The sequence below is a fragment of the Ursus americanus genome, chromosome 10 (assembly GCF_024610735.1).
Source record: "Ursus americanus isolate L20-20 chromosome 10, mUrsAme1.1.p, whole genome shotgun sequence".
Classification (NCBI taxonomy): Eukaryota; Metazoa; Chordata; class Mammalia; order Carnivora; family Ursidae; genus Ursus; species Ursus americanus.
The window spans coordinates 23,947,965-23,965,500 of NC_142136.1; positions in this window are offsets into that span (position 1 = coordinate 23,947,965).

Below are 17,536 nucleotides of genomic sequence, written 5' to 3' on the forward strand. Positions count from 1 at the left end.
ACTTAGGCAGAGAGCAGATCAATAAAGAATTCATTTAAAAAGTTCCACCCAAGCTTTATTATCCATGTGAAGGTGTTTATCTTTTATAGGATTTTTTTTTATAGAAATACTATTAATTTAGAAAGTAAGTATAAGGTGTTGCTTAGAAAAACTTTATCATTTGAGAGCCAAGGAATACATCCAGAATTCTGCCTAGACTTACTATGGTGAGCATTTAGCAATGTACACAGATATCGAAACATTATTTTGTACACCTGAAACTAATATAATATTGTATGTCAATTATACCTCAATTAAAAAAGAAAATGATAATAAAAAGAAAAATAAATTAGTGTTATGCCAAAAAACAAAACAAGGTTAGGGTACCCTTTCTCCTGCCAAATGTTCTCTTTCTTTTTTTTTTTAAATATTTTTTTATTATATTATGTTAGCCACCATATAGTACATCCGTAGTTTTTGATATAAAGTTCCATGATTCATTACTTGCATATAACACCCAGTGCACCATGCAATACATGTCCTCCTTAATACTGCCAAATGTTTTCTTTCATGTTTTTGGTTTGAATGATAGAACAGATCTGTCTTATTTTTATAGTATTACAGTGACAGTTTTTCTAAAATTTAAAAATATACTTAAAGTGTTTGCTCTTTGTTGCAAAAACAATTATATGCATAACTTCTTACCATCTTACAAATCAAGAGCTCCAAAAAACTCATTTTCCTTGCCCCTTCTTTCATATTTTGTTAAACATGTATCAAATTCTAACTCTCCATTGAATAATTTTATTTCCTATTTTGCCTCGCATACTTGAAAAATTCCTTCTCAATGATCCTTTTAAATTTCACAGCTATATTATCAGCAACTATCTAAATCTAATATAAGTTTTACTGGATATATCTCTTACCATTGCTCCTTACATCAAACGTCTTCCCCTTGATTCATTTTTTGGTTTTGTTGGAGCATTACCTTAAATAACATTACTTTCAGTAAGTGCCTGTGTAGCATATCGGTTTTATTTTGTAGTTATATGTTGGTATAGAATTCTATGATGAAATCCTTTTATTAAACTGTAAACATTGTTCCATACTCCTTTATCATCCAGTTTCACAACTAAGAATTCATTCGTAAGGATCCTCTTCTTTCTCTTGGATTTTCTTTGCGGTTTGGAATTTGGGAGGAAATTGTATTAATATGACTGTTATCAAATGAATGTGGTTAAAAATAATAACAGCAAGTACTTAATGGGTAATACTAAAACTTTTGCCAGTCGTTGTTCTAAAAGTTTTACATTGCATTAACTCAAGTAATCTTGATACTGACATAATGAAGTAAGTTCTATTTTTATAAACATTTTCAAATAAAGAAGCTGAGCAAAAGAACTTATTATTTATTTAAGGGTACATGCCAGATGGTGGGGAAGCCAGGATATCAACATTCAGTTCCCTGAGCGTATGTGATACTAGTTCACTAATAAACTCTTTAGAATTTCATTATAAATGTGTGCCTGTGGTGACGAGACCGTCAGGTAAGATTGAATGAGGAGATGGTTCTTAATATGAAGATAAAAGTAGGGATGGATTTAAGAGTATATTATATAAATCAATAAAGATAAATTCACTGATGCAGTGGAGTGGTGTTTATACTTGAGTGTATTAAAAATCACCTGAAATTACTGTTTAAGGAAATACAGATTGCTCTTGAAGTTTTGTTTTGCTTTGTTTTAAGAAGATCTGAGGTATAACAGGGAATTCCCTTTTTTAATAAGTTTTCTAGATTATTTTGATACCCATTGTCCATGGAGGACACTATGGGGAATAATATACTAGTATTCGAACTCAGATTGAATTCTTATTCCAAAGAAATGAGGTAGAGGAGATCAGAACAAACGTAACACAGTTTATCTCACTGGCAAGTCTCATCTACATAGAAAATAATTCTAAATATAACGGAAATCAGTTCTTGTTTCATAGGTTTTGTATTCATTTGAATGTAAGCTCACAGTAATATTTATGCCATTGCCATGTACTTAGTATCTAATATTATCCTACCCAATCTGTTTTTTCCCACTTCTAACCCATATTTCGCCTATTTATTCCAACTCTCTATAAAGAATCTCAGTTCTTACCATAGACCTATATTCCAGCATTTTAGCCAAGTTTTTTTTTTCTTCCTAAGTGCAAGGATACAGTTCTGTGAATAATGCTGATTCTCTTCTGTTATGGAAAGAGCGTTTATTCTCTCAGCGTTTTCAAAGTTCTCTTAGTAACACCCTAAATGATTCAGTGAAATCACATGGACCAATGACATCCTGAACCAATTATTTCTACTTTATAATATAATTTAAGGGTTTGATTTTTAAGTATAATTTTCAAGGAAGATTATAGTCAGGTCAAAAAAGGCAGCAGTGTGATATTACTTTCAAAATTTAAGATCAGTTTTTGATTAACAATGGTAATATTTGCAGACTGAAAGAAAAGAGGTTCCAGTTTATTGAAGTCATTGTGTCCTGCCCTGTTTCCCTTGCAGGATCAGTTTTGATCTTCTGACTTGGAACTTGGTAATTATGTCTGTGATGCCAGTTATCATCTTGCACTATGATATTTTTGCTTAGTGTCTGTGCCATGCTAGACTACATGCTTCCCCAGGGCAAGGCACATGTCTTATTCATTCATTTGTTCATTCGTTCATTTGTTCAGTCAGTCAGTCAGTCACTCACTCATCCATTCAGTTAAAATGTGTTTGAGAATATTCCAGAAACAACATACAAAATATATAATAAAATTGTGACACAAAATGAAGACACATTTTAAAAGGTGATGTTACCTGCTCTAAAAATGTAAACTGTAGTCATTTGAAGAGTTAATCTTTTCTTCTGTTTGCTGTGATGATTAGCACTTTGGTACCTACTGAAAGCTCAATAAGTATTTAATTAATTAGTTGTTCTACTATATCCCCACAATAAATGATTTTTTAAACATACCTTTCAAGAATACTGTTCAAATTAATACAAATAAAAAATTTACTCCTGTGGTATGAAATTAAAAATATCACTTAAAATATATTCCATATTTTATTTGTGGTTTTGGATACAAAAAAATGAGAGATGGTCTTTACGAAACCTGACTTTACATAAAACCTGACTTTGCATAAAATAAGCTGGAGAATGTTTTAATAATGCTTGAACTATAAACACTGCATCAGATGCTCAGGTTATGTAACAGGCAGTATAGGAAACAAGAGCAGCTCCAGATGAATAAGCAATTATCTACATTACAAAATTTGTTTCAGATACTTTCCTCAAAGCATGGTATCTTTTAGTTGCCTTATATTTCAAATTGTGCTTGCAAGAGATTAAATGTAGTATAGATTTCAAGACTTTGGTTTTTGAAAACAGGCTAATAATAAAGTTTATTCTTAAAAGTTTACAATCTCAAAGACCCACAAAATAAAGTGTAAATAAACAAATTTGTATAAGGAATGACAATTGGCAAATAGCAGTCAGCAACATTTTTATATTATCTTCACTTATTCTTAAGCTATTTCTACCTACATTCAGGAATGAGTTTCCAGGACACTTAAGTTATAAATGTCCTATGATCTCAAGTTACGCACCATTACCTACTTTGGTCTTCTCTGATTTCTCATGGTAAACTTGCAAAAAGAAATTCACCCAAAAATGTGAATTGTCAGAATAAAGCACCCCACAGTTGTGATATATTCTCCATTTTTTACATCATAGAATTTAGAACATAATTTGTGTTAAAAAAAAAAAAACAAACTAGAATATCAGTACAGATAGATCAGGTTAATCTGCTATAACATACAATCCTAGCATTTCAACAGCTTAAAAATAAAACATTTGTTTCTTCATATTCTAAACCCATGGAATGTGGACAACTGGGGACTCTGCTGTGAGTCATCCTCATGGGTATACCAGGCAAAGGCTACTGGAGCAGCCACAATGTGGAAACTGGCCAGGCATTCCGGGGGTGGGAAAAGAAAACATGAAAAAAAGCACATTTATCCTCAGAACATCTGCCTCAAAGTGACAGTTATCACACTTGAGTTCAACTGGGATCAGGGAACTGCGTATTCCTACCATCTACTGGAAAGGGAAACAAAGTATTTGTGAACAATCAAAAATGACCACTACAGGTAGATTTCAACATTTATCATGGATTTAGTTAGAGTTGATTGTTCTCAGACATCCTTTGCTTTAATTTAACTCATGTTATTTTTAGCTAGTGAAACCTGTCTTAAAAGCCACTTAAAGAGATTTTTGCAGCTATAAAATATACTTCTTTAAAAATCTATACTTCAACTGAATTCCATGTCAAATTTGTATTCAGAAAGTAAAGGATCCAAACTGATGGAGCCACATGGAGCTCATATTTTATTGTAAGAATGAGTCACGTAGGTAACTTAACGTGTAAATAATCCTGAACATTTTTATTTATGTTTATTATATGTTATTGTTTATTTAAAAGTGGTAACCTACAGTATACATGTAGTTGAGTGAGGGGTACCTTCCTTGAAAATTATCCAAGAACAATACATCAATTTTAAACATTCTTTAAAAAGAAGATCATTAGAATAAGAAAAAAAATCCTTTGTACCTTTTAAATGTATAAGATGTAGGCAAACAAGAAGGTAACAAGAAGGTTGTCAAACAAGAAGTTTGTCATTATTGGTCTAGTAATTAAAGAACTATTTATTGTGAACTTTCTGTAGTCAAGTGGATCTAATTTACAACATTTTGATGATTTTTTATTATATTATGTTAGTCACCATACAGTACATCCCCGGTTTCCGATGTAAGGCTCGATGATTCATTAGTTGTGTATAACACCCAGTGCACCATGCAATATGTGCCCTCCTTACTACCCATCACCGGTCTATCCCATTCCCCCACCCCCCTCCCCTCTAATTTACAACATTTTGAATCAGAAATTTCAAAAAAAATTACACTCTTCCTTATCCTAGGAATGAAATATGATATCTGAAGAGAGAAATCATATTATTATGAATTATAATGACTGTGACTGTCTTTTGAATTTTCAGTTCGTTTGTCCATGAAATAATTTCCTTTAGGTATCTGTTAGGGTGATCACAAATTCAACTTCCACAGGACAATATAACATTTATTTAATTTTAAGAGTATATTTCATTAATTTTTAAATATTCAATGCATGCTTGTTTGTTTCTTAAGGGGAAATTAGAAATAACATTTTATAAGGTAACATTATCCATTCTCAGACATACAGGATTATGAACTTTCTTTTATTAAATAATATCTTTTCGAAAAAATTGACATAATTTGGTATATCTTTGTATCACAGACTAGTATGTCTGGGTATAAATTTTCATAAACCAAAATTGGGTTAATGGGACTTAATAAAGAACTATATCCATTAGAGTCCTAATTTTAGTTCCTTGTAAGTAGAGACATTAAATAACCTTAAGGAAGATCCTGAGTATATTTTATATTTAAATATTAGTGAGAAGAATGTCTGATTAAAAATATGTGCAAATAGTCCATGTGGTTGTAAAAACTAAAGACATGATTTATTTATAAAGGACTATCAGTACTGGCTGCATTTAAAAAAGGAGATCCTACTACAAACAGCAATAGCTGAAAAATGGCAGTTCGTAATAGATATTCTACCGGATTTGTCAAAGCGTTGTATCTAGTTTAAAGATACCATCCTTCCTCTGTATCTTTCATTAAAACAAAAGCACATAGAGGTCTTACAGATAAAATTTATGGTAGAGTACTGGAAAACTAGGAGAAAAGGGGTCATTTTGTTTTTATATTAGAAGATATTAACTTTCCTATAATAATTTATGTAAAAAATTCAGTGGAATGCTTTTAATACCTGTCAGAAGTGCATCAACTCCTAGAAGTAAAATAGCAAATGCCTTTATAATTGAATGGAACAAAGGCTCCCATAAATGACTTTTACCAGGAACAACCTAAAGCTTTGCATCAATTTGCACTAAATTAATTCAGTCCAGATGAGAAATCATGTAAAAACTTACGCATTTACTTCATGCCCCATTACCTCTCAGAGGTGAAGATGGGTCTGTATTATTGTGTAACAGTATGAAAAATCTGAAACTCCAAAACCTGCATTTTATTTCAATTTTAATGAACTGATAATAGTATTTACAAGTATAAATTGATAGAGTCTATTTTCTTCTCATTTTCATTTGATAAAGCAGCTCTTCCCAGCTTAATTTTAAAATGCACAGTCTCTCTTCAGTCTTCCAGCTTATGTGTCAACCAAGGCAGATACATCAGTATTAATTTTTTTTTTCAGTGTTAAATGTTATGTGAAGGCAGCACACTAAAAGGAGATAGGAGACACATTTACTGAGCACTCACAATGTCCTCTGTCCATGTTGGACACTTGGCATTCCTTTTTCAGAGTGATCTTTGGTGGTAGGTGTGATTATTGCAATTTTACAGATGAGAAAACAAACTTAGACTGTTAAATAATTTACTCAGGATAACATGGCTGATTAAGTGCCAGGAATGCTTTGAGTTTGGGGGTGTGTGTGTGTGTGTGTGTGTGTGTGTGTGTGTGTGTGATTCTGAAAGTTCCTATAGACTGAAAAAACGAGAATTTTAGTTTAGTTTATTTTTATTGTTTAGAAGAAACGCCAAGTCTTTTTGGACGATGCCTTATTGCTATTATTTCATATGATTTGCCTTTTCTCTAACCCCCGTTAAACTCTTCTTTCTTGGTGATCCCTTAGTTTATGTAGACTACATATATTAACAGTTGAATGTACTTAATTAAGAACTTTTGTATGTCCTTGTGTCAGTTCTTAATCTTTTCATGTGAATAACACTTAGCCCTCCAGCAAACTCTAAACACCTCAAGGGCAGATGCAGAGTTCTGTTTGTTTTTATTTTTATTTTTTAAAGATTTTAGTTATACATTTGCAGGGAGAGAGAGGGAGAGAGAGAGCACAAGCAGGGGGAGTGACAGGCAGAGGAAGAGGGAGAAGCAAGCTCCCCGCTGAGCAGGGAGCCCTATGTGGTGCCCAATCCCAGGATCCTGGGGTCATGAGCTGGGCCTAAAGCAGATGCTTCATCAACTGAGCCACCCAGGCATCCCAGATGCAGATTTTTAGATATAACAGATACCTCTTGATGCAGATTACAACTACAACTTTTTAAATGCCTTCTAAATAAAAATTAAATTGTATCATGTCACCAGACAATGCATTAGGCCAAAATACCTATGTTTATCAGTTACTGTAGTTGAATGGGCCTGAATCAGAGCTTTACTCTCATAGTAAGAAAACATTTTAAGTTTCTCACAGCAAAGTGCTCTTGACAATGCTGTCTTTAACTCTTTATGAACTTTATCAGTTCAAGAAATCATTTAATATTATAAACATTGGGTCCACCTAAGCAACTTCATCTTGATGATATATGCGTATAGAATGAGAAAACAAGAACATTACTTCATTTGATAAAATAATTTAAATAATATTAGTTGGGGGATATTTTTGTTTTCTAGTTTGTTTGTTTTTATTTTTTAAAGATAGGGCTATCCTGAAATTTGAAAGTCAGGTAAAGTCTTCTCAAAAAGAAGATTAGTAGAAAATATAATCAGAAAGATAGGAATCAGAAATATATTTTTAAATAAACTGCCATCTAAAATCATAAAATAGCTTTAATCTAATCAAATAAAATTCATGAGAAAAATAAGCAAAAACATCAACTAGAAAGCATAAAACAAGAAAGGTTTATGAAACAAAATGTCTATTTACTGATTAGTACCTTCTTTTAAATTCCCTTTTTTCTCCCTTTGTTTAAATTCAGCTTCTCATACCTTGCACCAAAAGTTGTCTTGTCATCAAGAACTCTTCCAGGATCATGTGAAAAGTAACCAGGAGAGAAATTTTCTTGAAACACCTCAGTGATCAATTATCAGTAGTAAGTTTGTTAATGCCAGCCCTCATTTTTATTCTGGGTTCAGTTCTACTGAACTATTTCTCTGAAGAATAGCACCAGCTGAAAATGATGCATAGTCGGCTCTGGCTTCACCAAGAGTTGCTTTTCCCTTCATTTCTAAACCATTCCAGCATAAAAGCCATGATAGAAATTTGAGGGGAAAGAAAGAGAGAGAGAGAGGGAGGGAGGGATGGAGGGAGGGAGGAAGGAGGAAGGAAGGAAGGAAGGAAGGAAGGAAGGAAGGAAGGAAGGAAGGAAGGAAGGAAAAGAAGAGAAAATGAGTGATCCCCTGCTGAGTTTAGATCTAATAATTTGGGATTTTTGTACCAAAGAAGATAATAATTATTTAGGTGACTGTAACCTGTGGAAAGGAAAGCCCTGGTGGAGATCAGAGATGGGCACAGCGAGGTGAAAGCTTGACACCATCATGGGAGGCTAGAGCTGAAATTATTGAAATGGCAAAAAAAAAAAAAAAAAAAAATACACACACATAAAAAGGTCACTAAACAGAATTGTAAATTGTTTGAACCACTGACATTTAAACACCCTATATTTCTGAAAACCTATAGTAAACTGTGCTAATACTAGAAGAACTTGTTGGAATATGTTTGCACATGTGAGTGTGTGTGCATGCACATATTACAGGTTAAACAGTAAAGTTAGGAACGTGTTCTACTTTTGAATCCACATTAAAAGGGAAAGAGGCCAGATATGAGGAGTGTTCCATGAAGTGAATTAATTCAGGGGTGGCCAGACCTCAGAGTCAAGGGCGACCATTCCTTCACTCGTAAGAATTTACAAAAATCTTTAGATGGGCAAGTATCAAACTTCCTACGAGCTTGGAATCAAAGTTAGGCAAGCTTTTCTACTTTATCTTTTGGGTAGGTTACATTTGGGTTTAATCAGACTTGGTTTCAGACTTATTCACTAAAACCTACTCCTGAGAACCCCTCTGTAGTCTTGGGAGATCTTGGGGGGAGGGATTTTTTTTGTATTTATGTTTTTAGGTAATGAAAAATTCTTAAATATAATAATCATTCTTTTCTTTCTGAAACAAAAGGAAATTTTTTAAATAAATGTTATATAACTAAAATATTAATGATATAAAATAAAATTTCTTTCCCCAAATTGATCATTATAAAAGACAAGAGATAAAAAATGTGATTTTCACCAAGATATTTTTAAAACAATGAGATTCTTCAGTGTATCATCATATCCTAACTCCCTGAGAATATCCCCCAAACACACTGTTGACAAGAGAAGATTGGGCCTTCTTGCTGATGCTACCTTAACAGAATCTAAGTAGGGTCTCAGACAGGGAATAGCAAATTTGGGATAATTTTGTGGTTTCAGAGTCTGTTTTTAGGTGAGTTTTTCAAAGGGGAGCCTTATTAGGATTAGAAAGAAACAGAATATAGTAGTGTATGCTCGGTGAACACAGCAATAGCAGGATTGCAGTGAGGGTCTTCAAGAGTCTTCAGGAAAAAATGCTTTCATTCGATGCTTTCTATTCAAGTTGAACCTTTTGATGCTCATTTAAGTGAATTTCTCAGGAAATTTCTGAAATTAACAGCAAAGTTACTTGTAACTTTCATCGTGTTGGATAAGAGTTTTCAAGAATAGTGAAATTACGTTGATGGTAACAGTGCTTCAAAAAGAAAGCTATGTTAGGAAAGACATCAAGTAATCGTCATGTTAACATAGGCAGTAAGATGTAACACTGTATGTTAACTAACAGGAATTAAAATAAAAACAAAAGAATAGACAGTAAGCTGTGCTGTAGTTTCAGTTCTCAGTGGGATCATAAGGTAAAAGTGTGAGATCATTTACAATCTAATATTAAAAATGTAGACAAGTTCATCAAATCTCAGACCAGACGAATTAGCATCCCACAGACCATCCTTGGCTGTACTCTCTGTGATAGAATCCTGTTTTATGAATGGTGATGTATTTCAATTGAGTAATTCTTAGTTCTCATATTCACAAAAAGGCGTGGCCTCAAAGTTGTGTAATATATTGACAAATATGTTGAATGTGTATTCAGAAATGATTGTTATATCCAAAATTATCTTCTGTTAGTCCCTAACATAACATTGTTTTCCTACTTCAAAAACCATAATGACATTGTTTCCTATCATTATATTACTAGCAAAAAAAAAAAAAAACTCTTTTAGGCAAATATTCTTTGTTAAGCATGCAAAAAGAAAATTACACTGCTTCCATCTCTAATTTCATATACGTGAGCTTCGTGACCTATAGAAAATAGGTAATGATATTGGAATTAGTCTGTGTCTGGAAAGTTCAAGTGAAATGTGTAGACTTAGCTTAGCCTTGGAACCGGCTTTAAAGATTAACAGTTGAATTCGTGGGAATGGCATCTACTAGCTTTGAATGTAACTATCAGTTGATAGAGACTTGAGCAGATTTTATTTTTCAAAATCATACTAAAAGAATTTCAGCAGCATTGTTCCTTTTCAAAGCGATTTTTTACATTCTAGTAGATTTATCTGCTCTCAGATTCCAAGTCATACTCCTTGGTTCTTACCTTTATAATAGAGAGGAGGGCTGTGCACAGAGTAGTTTGAAGTTAGGAGTTTAGAATTAAGCAGACTTAGACTGAATTCTAGTTTCAATGAATGCTTAGATTTTTGTAAAAATGGGATTCTCTTTTCTATACCTGAGGATATTAATACTTACCTCATAGGGTTGCTGGCACTATCAAAGAAAATGATTGATGTAAAGCACTCAGCAGTACTTGGTGCGTGGTAAAATTTTTAAAAAACAGGTGTTTTTTTTTTTCCCTTCTGCTTAAAGATGTATGTATTCTAGGTCCAATTTTTTTCCATAAGGAGATAGCATCTCCCTTAAAGCTTTTCATACATGTCTGGTAAAAATGTAGTTTTCAAGGCATTTTCTCTATACTGGATTTATAACTTGTCTCTCTGAATGACCTATCTGAATGGTAGTTTGCCTTCTGTATAATCCGGAGAGTAACAACACCCTCCTATTGTTATGGTAGAAATTGGAGGGAATAAAGAATGCAAAATGTATTATAATAACTGATAAATATAAAGTACATAAAATCATTCATATTTTATTTTATTATTAAGACAGCAACAACAAAAGGTCTCTTCTTTTTTCCATCTGTGCTCTTTCCTCCCCCCCACCCTCCCTCTACACACACACCCTACCACTCCAGCTCTCCTGACAAAGGGACACAAGTACTGCTGTGTATTTTGTTTTAGATTTGAAGGTGAGTGTGAACATACCCATATTTTTTTCAGTTCATAAAAATTGGTTATCTTAAGCAAAAACATGCCTTTTGCTTACTAAAATATAAATTTTCCACCATATCTGAAATTGGCTGAATCATTTTGTCTGATGGGGGTAAAGATGACACAAAACTTGATCATCCTAAATCCTTTGGTAAATTATTTACAACTGAAATATTCATTTAAATCACAACATCCATTTGTTAGCCAAATGTGATTGACTTTCACTCTCACATTTAATGACATGTATTGAGTTCAATGCCTACACTAGATTTCTAATAATTTCTGGGGTAGTGGGGATACATTTATTGTCTTGCTTTATACATCCATAAGTTTGTAGTACCCTGAATTAACTCACGGTTTGAATCATCTTGTGACCCTGCTCATGAAGCTGACCCAGTCATGAAACTCCACAGCTTCCCCTGATTACCTACGTATCTGCCAACTTTCCATTTGCCAAACCTTGATCATATTTCCAGCTACCATGAAGGGTGGGGAGCCTGGAAGATGAGGTGGGGAAAAGATAGGAGTAGAAGAACCATTACACAACTAAATCCCCTGGCAAATAACTTTGCAAAGTGAATGTTCCAGCAACTTGTCATTTTTTTTTATGATAACAGTTAACATTTATTTATTTATTTATTTATTTATTTATTTATTTATTTATTTTAAGGATTTTTTATTATATTATGTTAGTCACCATATAGTACATCCCCAGTTTCCGATGTAAGGCTCGATGATTCATTAGTTGCGTATAACACCCAGTGCACCATGCAATACGTGCCCTCTTTACTACCCATCACCAGCCTATCCCATTCCCCCACCCTCCTCCCCTCTGAGGCCCTCAGTTTGTTTCTCATAGTCCATAGTCTCTCATGTTTCATTCCCCCTTCTGATTACCCCCCTTTCTTTATCCCTTTCTTCCCCTACCGATCATCCTAGTTCTTATGTTCCATAGATGAGAGAAATCATATGACAGTTGTCTTTCTCTGCTTGACTTATTTCACTTAGCATTATCTCCTCCAGTGCCGTCCATGTTGTAGCAAATGTTGAGAACTCGTTCTTTCTGATAGCTGAGTAATATTCCATTGTATATATGGACCACAACTTCTTAATCCAGTCATCTGTTGAAGGGCATCTCGGCTCCTTCCACGATTTAGCTATTGTGGACATTGCTGCTATGAACATTGGGGTGCATATGGCCCTTCTCTTCACTACATCTGTATCTTTGGGATAAATACTCAGTAGTCCAGCAACTTGTCATTTTAATGTTGTTGATGTTTTTCTTTGTCTCTCTGGAACTGGGATTCTGAAGTGCAGGGGAATTTAGCTCTCTGCTACTCCACCTCCCAATTGCAACTCCAGGCCCATTTCTGTGTGAATTAAATTAAGGGGCTTAGTTAACAAAATCCACATTTATTCCTTTTCAAACATCCTGCTTGCTTAGAAGGCGGCTTTGCTTTTAAATAGAAATCTCTTTAATTTATTATTTCATTCAGTAGTGTCATTATTCTTGTAGTGTTTCCTGATTTTGAATCCCACTGTTAGGTACCCTATATTTTAGTAATAATGTATGGAATACGTTTTGGTGGTATATATTATCAGAGAGAGCTTTATTTTGGATGAAAGGCTTTCTCTTAAATTAGAATACATTAATAAATTGGCTTCTCAAAGAGTGAACACAAAGTAATTCCCTCACTGATCTCTTCCTTTAATTTGTTTCTGAGGGTTTGAAGGATAGTTCGGCATGATGAATGGTGATTAAACTGAGTCTGAGCAAACTGATGGAGAAAATATAAAAAATTTCAGTCTTGACAACAGGCATTAAAATAGGACACAGACCATTTATGTTGAATAGAGTTTAAGCCAAAATCCTTTTATAAGTCTGCACGATGCTAGGTATTGAATAAAGACAGGAAGTCAAAGTACATCACATTACAGTTATAAGCTAAAACAAGCAAACAAAACACTCAGAATTTTTATTATTTTCCAAATAGGAAATATTTACTCTAGTATATGTCACCAGTATTCATATTTTGTCATGAGAATTTGACATGTATATTTGGATATAGAAATGACTTAATTGCTCAAAGTATGAGGATGTTTCACTCAATAAACTTTTTTATTTCTCAGTCTTATTAGCACCTTCAATAATGAAAACTAAAAAAGGCGAAATGAGATAGGATATTATAATAATTGCTAATATATAGCATTTATTGTATGATAGACATTGTTATTTTTATAAATATTTTATAACTATTAACTCCTTATTTCTCATGAGCAGTTTATAATGTATGTGAAATAATTTTTTTTTCATTTTTAGCAATAAATAAGCTAAAGTGATGCTAAGAAATTACTCAGTCTCTCTGACTCCTATATGCATGTTTATCAATGTTTGTGACAATTTCTTCCCATCCTCACAAATATCTGAACCAGAAAATTCAGAAGAGAGATAATGGTGGTGGTTTAGATTCAAAGGGTAGCAATAGAAGTAGCAAAAGAGGTAAAATCCAGGATATTTTCTTTTTTTTTTTTTAAGATTTTATTTATTTATTTGACAGAGATAGAGACAGACAGCGAGAGAGGGAACACCAGCAGGGGGAGTGGGAGAGGAAGAAGCAGGCTCATAGCAGAGGAGCCTGATGTGGGGCTTGATCCCATAACGCCGGGATCACGCCCTGAGCTGAATGCAGACGCTTAACGACTGTGCCACCCAGGCGCCCCAAATCCAGGATATTTTCTAAAAGTGGAGCTGGCAAATCTTCTGTTGGATAAAAACGGTATATGAGAAAAGAGAAAAGTCAATAAGGACTCCAAGTTTTTGTCCTCTGCAACGGAAATTTTGGAATTCCAATTGACTGACATGGAAAAGAATGTAGAGGGAGCAATTTCAGGGAATTCGTTTGAAATATGGTTTTGGCAACTTTCGTTTTACATGTTTATGAGACATTTAGGTGGCAAGGACTAATAGCTGAGTATCTATATTTCAATTTCACAAGAAATGTAAAAATTCAAATTTTGGGTGTTTCAGTTTATAAATTTAAAAGACAAGAGACTATATAAGATCATCAAGGGAAGGAGTGTAACTAGAGAAGAGGAAGGACTTCTGTATCTGATAAGAAAGAGCTGGTTAATCTGGATAAAATTTATTGCTGTAGGCAACTAAAAAATCTGGTCAAAGTATTAAGAAATCTGCTTGAAAGTTCTAAAAAGGTAACAATGTAGTGAAATATTGCCAGACAAATATATCAGGGATAGTAGGAACCTAGAAAGGTAAGCTTAGTATTTGAAAACAATCTTCTTTTAGGGCTATCTACCAATTCAGAAAGACATACTAAAAAGCACAGAAAATGAGCAGCATTTTTGACAGCCTTTCAGGACTAGAACAGGTTGAAGTTCTGCCATGGAGAAACAACTGCTAATTCCCTGCATTTTGAATTAAGACCCGAAAACCCTATCTTCAAGCAGTTAGGGTAAATGACCAGTAAATCTGCCCTCATTGAATCTGAAGCTGAATTTTCAAGGTTATTCATCCCAAAGGACAGTGGGATGCCAGATTGCTGGCACCCCTCTTTTACTTCCAGAAGCCAGAGTAAATTTCTTTAGAAGAAAATAACTATCTTAGACCTGAAATACCATTTATACTATTGAATATAATTTACAACTCCTGTTGCTCAATACAAAATAACTAGACACATGAACAAGTTAAAAGACAAATGAAAACCAAAAGAAAAAATATATAATAAAAATAAACCAAAGTAATACTGAGTAAGCTATCCAACAAAGATTCTGAAATTACTTTGGGTGGTATATATACAGAGATGTAAAAATATGATCAAATTTTTGAAAGGAAAATTAAAATTATATAAAGGAACAAAATTTTAGAACTGAAAAGTAAAATAGCCTAAATTAAGAAGTCAACAGAAAAGTTTTGCAGATGATTGACAAGAAAGCCACATCTAGTTATGTGCTTCAGCAATTGAAGACTAAAGGAAACAAAACGGAAATTTTTATAAGTAGCAAGGAAAGGAAATGACCCAAAGTTACTGCTTTCCTTTAAAACAGTAACATAGAGACTATGTCTGTTTTCTCAACCCAAATGAAATCCAAAAAAGCAATGGTAATATCTTTAAAATACTGAAAGACAATACCTCAACCTAGAGTTCTCTTGCCATCAAGAATATTCTTCAAGATAGGAAGGGAAATCAATATATTTTCAGAAAGCCAAACCTGAGAGAATTTATCACTAACATTTTTTTTTAAAGGATATAATTAGGTGGTTTTCAGGCCAAAGGAAAATTACCCTAAAGGAACCTAGGAGATGCAGGAAAAAAACCCAAAAACCATGGTATGATAAATATGAAAGTAAATATAAATGCATAGTGGTTGCATAAAACAATTTTGGTAGTATTATATTTAATATATATCTAGTATATGTTTATGTATCTACACCCATATACCTAAATATATACAAATATATATTACATTATAAAACCAGCATATAATTAAGGAAGCAGGAGTGTTCCAGGATTTTTGCACTGTACAGGAAGAGGTAAAATATCAGTTGCTTCATTTAAGAATGCTAAAAGATTGCACAGACTTTAGGCTTACAAAGGGAATTTTTTTTTTTAAATAATAAAGATGAATTAAAAGGGAAGTAGAAAAGAAGAGAAAAAGGAACTTGCTAGGCAGGAAAAGTAGAAAACGAATGTTAGAAGGGTAGAATTAATCGCTGATATATTAGTACTTACATTCAATATAACTGAACTAAATGGTGCAATTAGTGGACAAAACATGTCAAGTTGGATAAAAAGCCAATTATATTCCCCTTTTAAATGGGAGATTTAAGAAGGATCTAAAAGGCAAATAATAGAAAAGATAGAGCACACCAAAGAGGAATTGCCTGTGGCCAAGTTCTAGTTAAAATCTTTACTTTTGCAACTATTCTTATTGTCACTCAGCATGGAAATCAAAGTGCTTAAAAGGCTTCCGCTTAATATTGCTCACCACTAGAAAGAGTTACGACACTGTACAAGGGGACATGAGCTTTCCCTGGACTTGAAGATCATTGGCTAACAGTACATGTTATTTGCTCTCATCTCCTTCCTCAGCATGGGTGAGCTTTCCATTTAAGTTTCAATGCCATTCATTTTCACATGATTTTGTGGTCTCGCAATTACAACAATCCTGCTTGAAGTTTTAAAATTTTCATATTACATTATTTTTAGCCTCAGTTTTTTTGTAGAAAGAATTTTAAGAAAGAGTTTAATGTGAGAAGAAGAAATAAAGGACAGAGACAAGAAAGTAGGGATGGAGAATTCAGTGAGAAAAGAAGGATAAAGAAGCAAGACAATTAGGAATGAAGTACAAGGAAATTGAGTAAAATTATTCAGCTGTAAAGAATATATGTTTTTAAATAAAATTAAAGTGGGTTGTACATGGGTTTAGTGTTTAATGAGGGAATTATTTCTTGACATTATTGGTAAATATATGTTTTTTTGGTTTTTTGAATACCTAAATCTGAAACAAAAATCAGTTGAAAAATTAGGAGACCAAGAATAATTATAATTCTCCTGGTATAATAAAGTCATTTGTGATTCCAAAAAATTCAATAACTTCAGGTGGGGAGCAAGATCAGGAAATGTTGACATGTAATGTCAGAGGGCTGGGTTGACATTTCTAGGACCCAAGACAGGAGAATGTGGACGAGAAATTGCCCTGCATTGACTACAATTGTAGCCGGGGGTGTTTGGGGCTAGATCTACACTTTCTTGAAAATAAAATAAATAGTACTAAGCTATCATGTGATATACTTCACGCAGATCCTATAAGTAGTGTCCCTTGACACTTCGCAAAATTTAATACCCAAATAAAGTCCTTAAATTGGCAAATCTGACTGATGTTATTATGAGTACCGCTAATCTGACCAGGAGATACAAATGCTACATGAATAAATACTATCCAATAATGTTTGCTGGCATTTTCCACCATAAGAATATTCATACAAGGCTATAGTTCTTTGTAAATATTATCAAACTTAGTATTTTATGTTAAATTTTACAAATATTTATAATGAATATGAAGATTGCCTCAAGCATTTAAGAAAAAACTTTTGAGTTCAGGAATTCTACTTCTGTGTGTGTGTGAATCCTGAAGATTCCTATCTGTCAGGATTTTGAAAACATTCAATGCAGTATCAAAAACTCCTGTGGGAAAGGAAAACAAGGGAGTAGGGTGAAATGTACCAAAACAAGCTTATCTATATGGCCTAGGTTTTGAAGTGACAAAAACAAA